This window comes from Balaenoptera acutorostrata, chromosome 9 (genome assembly GCF_949987535.1).
Source record: "Balaenoptera acutorostrata chromosome 9, mBalAcu1.1, whole genome shotgun sequence".
Lineage (NCBI taxonomy): Eukaryota > Metazoa > Chordata > Mammalia > Artiodactyla > Balaenopteridae > Balaenoptera > Balaenoptera acutorostrata.
Genome location: NC_080072.1, coordinates 71,934,808 through 71,940,931, shown reverse-complemented (window position 1 = coordinate 71,940,931; position 6,124 = coordinate 71,934,808). Strand labels below are relative to the sequence as shown.

The window sequence follows — 6,124 nt, the reverse complement described above, 5'->3', positions numbered from 1 at the left end:
GGATAGTAATTCAGCTATTTATTTTCAGGCCATTGATCAGCCAGGGGGCGAGGGAAGGGAGATGATTCACTTTCTTATTTCTCTGATTGCTTTGGAATTTTGAAGAAAGAAAAAACATTGTCCTTATCCCTCTCTATCCTCCTGAACTCCCGAGATCCCGCTCTTCTCCTTTTTCTGCTTTCTGCCTATGAGTGGCTGGCCTTCGTGTCCCAAGTCCATGCCCTGTTCCACTAGGAATTGTGCCTCCCCCCAGGACGAAGCCTTCTTTTCTGTCGACTCAGCAGGCACCACCAGGCAGGTCTTTTAGTGATACTCCTGACAAAAGATGAAATCAAAAGCTGAAACCTCAGGGCCTAGGAAGAAAAGAAGCAAACTTCTCAACAGTGGGATCTATAGCTGTCAGAGCATTAGTGTCTGTGTTTATGAGTGTGTGTGTGTGTGTGTGTGTATGTGTGTGTGTGTGTGTGTGTGTGTGTTGGGAGGATTTTCCTGATGCTTATTTTTTCCCCGGTGGTTTAAATTCTGCCTCCCTGCCCCCACCTGGAGTGGCCTTCTAACCTTCCCTACCTGCCCTTCCTAGCTTCCTTCCCTCACTCCAGGATGAAGGTGAGGTAAGGGGAGGCTACAAATACCACGTCACATGGAAAACTCTTCAGTGGATGTCGAGGTGACAGGAGGTGACACAGGGAGAAAGCAGAGGGAGAAGGGAGGGTTGGGATGGGATTACGAGCGTAGGTTTCAGACACAAGCCTAGATCTGAATGCCAAGGTTAGCACACAATAGCCATGTAGTCACTTAGCTTGTCTTGTTGCAGCATTGACGTCTGTAAATGGGAATACAATAGATTACGTATCCAGAGCAGTTAGAACGCTGTACATTTAATAAAAGCTCAATAAATGTAGATATTATTAGCATTTACTGCCTGGAGGGCAAGAGCTTTGAAGGAGTGGTTTTTATTTGAAGACCCAGGAGCAATGTTTTGAAAGGAGCATGAAGAACACTAGCCACATGTGCCCTCCGCTCTTCTACCACTTCTGTGCGCAAACGAGGGACTAGGAGAATGGGTCGCTTCCCTGTGAGAGGACTTCAGGGAGGTCTAGGGGAGAGGCAGATAAACAGTCGCCAAGGATTCCTTTAAAAAACATCATGCCTTTATCTCATCTTCAACTAGATGACCCTCTAGGTCCTCTAAAACCTATTTAATCTACAAATAAATGCTGGGGAGGGTGCAGAGAAAAGGGAACCCTCCTACACTGTGGGTGGGAATGTAAATTGGTACAGACACCATGGAGAACAGTATGGAGGTTCCTTAAAGAACTAAAAATAGAACTACCATATGATCCAGCAATCCCACTCCTGGGCATATAGCTGGAGAAAACTCTAATTTGAAAATACATGCACCCTTATGTTCATAGCAGCACTATTAACAATAGCCAAGACATGGAAGTAACCTAGTGTCCATCAACAGATGAATGGATAAAGAAGATATGGTATATTTATACCATGGAATATTACTCAGGCATAAATAGAATATCATGTCATTGGCAGCAACATGGATGGGCTGGAGATTATTACACTAAGTGAAGTAAGTCAGACAGAGAAAGACAAGTATCATACGATATCACTTATATGTGGAATCTCAAAAATGATACAAATGAACTTATTTACAATACAGAAACAGACTCACAGACATAGAAAACAAATGTATGGTTACCAAAGGGGAAAGAGAGTGGGGGAGGGATAAATTAGGAGTTTGGGATTAACAGATACACACTACTATCTATAAAATAGATAAACAACAAGGGCCTACTGTATAGCACAGGGAACTATATTCAGTATCTTGTAACAAGCTACAATGGAAAAGAATCTGAAAAAGAATGTGTGTGTGTGTGTGTGTGTGTGTGTGTGTAACTGAATCACTTTGCTGTACACCTGAAACTAACACAACGTTGTAAATCAACTATACTTTAATAAAAAAAAGAAAAATAGGGGCTTCCCTGGTGGCGCAGTGGTTGAGAATCTGCCTGCCAATGCAGGGGACACGGGTTCGAGCCCTGGTCTGGGAAGATCCCACATGCCGCGGAGCAACTAGGCCCGTGAGCCACAATTACTGAGCCTGCGCGTCTGGAGCCTGTGCTCCGCAACAAGAGAGGCCGCGATAGTGAGAGGCCCACGCACCGCGATGAAGAGTGGCCCCCACTTGCCGCAACTAGAGAAAGCTCTCGCACAGAAACGAAGACCCAACACAACCAAAACTAAATAAATAAATAAGCCTACACCTTAAAAAAAAAAAATCTATATGAAAGTGAGGGTGGGTGAGAGGGACGCACATGTTAGCACTGAACTAGCCTATTGGCACTGAGATCCTACCCTATGCCATTGTGAATACACTTTATCACATCCCAAAACAATTCCTCTTCCTCACAGAGGGACCAGCCAGAGGTGATTAGGTTCGAGGGAAATGGGAAGAGGATGGGAAAGAGCCCTGGGTGGGAGAAGGAGGTAAGACCCTGAATTGTGTTCACCACCCAGAGCATAAAACTTTGAAGCCTATGGGCCTTAAATTAGTTGTTCTTCTACCCAGAGTTTCCTCATTAACCTGATGCTTTCCTCCTTGGAAGAAACCAAGACAGCTAGTTTAAGTTTTATTATTAATTTTATTCTGTCAGTAGACAGAAGTGTCTCATATAGTGGAGGCTGTCAAGTACACACTTCATTTCTTGCTGGCCTTCACTGCTGAACTTGGCCGCAGAGGCTGTCTTCTCCTCCACCGCCTTGATGACTCCAGTGGCCACTGTTTGCCTCATGTCCTGCAGAGCAAAACAGCCTGGAGGAGGAAAGAAGAATGAGATTTCTGTAAAGTGACACTGAAGGAAAAAGGCTCCTTGGCCTCAGTCAGAGGTGCTTTCCTTCCCAGGACTCAGCAGCCATCAGTCCCTGGCTCACCTAGAGCTGGGTACTCAGAGAAGGTCTCCACACACGTGGCCTCGCTGGGGACCATCTGCACTATGGCTGCATCAGGGCCTTGGGGTTGCCCTCCAGCTTCTTGCCTGAGCGCCGGTCAATCTTTTCCCTCAGTTCAGCAAGCTTGCAGGAGACGTGGGCCATGTGGCAGTCCAGCACCGGGGAATAGCTGGAATGGATCTGTCCCGGGTGATTCAAGACTATCCCCTGGCAGGGAAGGAGGATGGAATTAGAAGAGATCCGATGGCACCTGTGATCTGGAGCCAACCCTCAACCAACCTGGGGCTTCCGCTGAACTGGGACTAATTTCTAAGAAACATTTCCATCACCACCAAGCACCAAGGCCCTTGGCTTCCTGGGCACCGACCTGCACCACAAAGGTGCTGGCCTCCATGGGGGGTCGTTCTTGCTGTCTCTGACCACATTGCCGTGTCAGATGTCTTTCACGGACACATTCTTCACGTTGAAGCCCACTTTGTCACTGGGCAGGGCCTCGTGGTGCATCTCCATAGACTTGACCTCAGTGGTGACATTGCTGGGGGCAACGGTGACCACCATGCCAGGTTTCAGGAGGCCGGTCTCTACACGGCCCAAGGGCACAGTGTCAATGCCTGTCCAGTGGGAAAAGGGCACTCAGAAAGATTCTAGACCCACCCAGTGAGAACTGGCTTCTGGGGAAGTCCCTTGGTCCTGGGGCTCAAGGACCAAGGCCACCTACAGGACTGGCTGTTTCTTCAGTGTATCAGATAATTTGGAAACGCTGGGGGCTTTACACTTTATCACAGCTCAGAAGTCAGGATCTGAACCCTGGCAAGTCAGACACCAGACCTCATTGTCAATTCCTTCATTCCTCAAGAAGCCCTGTCACCTCACCTCCAATCTTGTACACGTCTTGCAGAGGCAGCCTCAGGGGCTTGTTGACAGGGCGAGTGGGCGGAAGGATGGAGTCCAGAGCTTCCAGCAGTGTCACCTGGGTGGCGTTTCCCTCCTTTCGCTCAACCTTCCAGCCCTTGAACCAGGGCATCTGCGGGAGGATGCAGAACGTAGTGGAGGTGAGCCTGGGGCATTGCTCTCAGCACACCCACCCCAGGACCAGGACCAGGACCCACACCGCCCGCCCGCAGACCCAGCCCGCACTCACGTTGCTGCTGGGCTCCAGCATGTTGCTGCTGTGCCAACCCGAGATGGGCACGAAGGCCACGGAGGCCGATCTTCTTGATGTAGGCGCTCACTTCCTCCCTGATCTCCTGGAAGCGCGCGGCGCTGTAGGCGGGCTCGGTCGAGTCCATCTTGCTGATGGCCACGATCAGCTGCTTCATGCCCAGGGTGAAGGCCAGAAGCGTGTGCTCGCGGGTCTGCCCGTTCTTGGAGATGCCCGCCTTGAACTCGCCTAAGCCGCCGGCCACGATAAGCACTGCGTAGTCGGCCTGCAGGACACAGACACCACGGGGTCAAGGGCTTAGTTAGGGGAGGGGGTGCCAGCCGGGCTGGGAAGCCTGCTAGAGTTTTGGGCAGCCCCGGGCCCCTTGGGAAAGCTCGGGGATGGGCTGCTCCCCAGAAGTTGATAAATTCGTGGGTCCCTTGGTTACTGCTGTGCGCAGAGGTCCCGCCTCCCAGTTAAACTCTCACCTAGTCCCATAAATGAGCTTTTAGTTCCTTCCTCCCAGACGGACCCCGAGTGATCTACTTGTCTGGGCGTCAGAAAACCTGGTCCCTGCCCCAGCCTGAAAGGGGGCCCGTATCTGAGCCTCACAGAGTCTGTCCTTCTCTGGTTCTTTCAGAACTGATGATTGGCATGGATGAGGAAAACCTTCTAAGGCTTATGATAGCCTCCTTCCCAGAGTCCCGGAAGTAAAGCCTGAGTTTCCTCCCTTCCTCTGCGCCCGCCCCGCCCCCATCCGAAAGGGAGGGCCCTGGGAACAAGGGCTGCTTTACCTGGGAGGTGCCCGTGATCATGTTCCTGGGGCATCGATGATGGTGATGTAGTACTTGCTGGTTTCAAACTTCCACAGGGAGATGTCGATGGTGATGCCACGCTCTCTCTGCCTTCAGTTTGTCCAGCACCTGGGCGTACTTGAAGGAGCCCCTACCCATCTGGGGAGGGGTGGGGAGTGAGTAGAGCACATTGATGGCAAGCAGAGGGATCTATCCCAGGGAATTCAGTGGTGCCTTAGACCTCACAGTGCACCCTGCTGTCTGCGTTGGACCCACCGAGAAGCAGGACTTCCATCCCCCCACCCCAGCTCCTAGAGGCCAACACCGCGCGTGGGTGCCTTACCACGGCTGCCTCCTTCTCAAACTTCTCGATGGTCCTCTTGTCGATCCCCCCACACTCGTAGATGAGATGCCCGGCGGTGGTGGACTTGCCAGAGTCCACGTGGCTGATGACAACGATATTGATATGGGTCTTCTCTTTGCCGGTGGCGGCGGGTTCCTTCCTTCAGTCACTGCTAGAGGGGAGCATGGGGTGGGTGAAGCCACAGCGTTCCAGGCCTGCCTCTCTCCTCTCCTCCCCTCCACTTTGCTCCTGTCCAGCACCCCCCTCCCCACTTCACAGCCTGGCCCGGCGCCTGGGACATGGTAGCGTCAACTGAAAAGTAAAAGATTTGCCAGGCTCACGCCCTGGCAGGGGTCACAATCCCAGGTCCATAGCTGGTACTTCCAAGCAGTCGTGGCCCATCCATCCTTTCTCCTGTGTGGGCCTTCCCCCCCCCATCCCTCCAATCCACCCCACCCCACTCCCCAGCCCCAGCCCACTTCTTGTACAGGAAACCCTGACACTCTGTAATTTGCAGTTTGTCCCCTGCCCCCTGCAAGTCTCTACCTCCAGAGAACAAGGAACAAAGTCGATCCAGCAAGAGCTGCAGCAGCTGCGATGATAGTGAACAGCTGTCTTGCCTCCTGCTTTTATAAACCTAGCACTGGACCTTCCCAAGCTGACACCAGAGCTGGAACTGGTTTAGGAAATGCTACTCCCTACCCCCAAACTCAGTTTCACAGACTTCTTCTCTGACCGAGTGGATATTCGCATGAAGAGATGGTGGGTGACTAATGTTCAAAGAGCACTATTTACACTAGCCAAGACATGGAAGCAACCTAAATGTCCATCGACAGATGAATGGATAAAAAAGATGTGGTACAATACAATGGAATATTACTC

The 6,124-nt window shown here is 51.2% G+C and overlaps 1 pseudogene; it reads right to left on the bottom strand.

The window, feature by feature from the left end:
• Positions 1–2,657: 2,657 nt before the first annotated feature.
• LOC102997838 (elongation factor 1-alpha-like) lies at positions 2,658–5,377 on the bottom strand (annotated as a pseudogene).
• Positions 5,378–6,124: the final 747 nt, after the last annotated feature.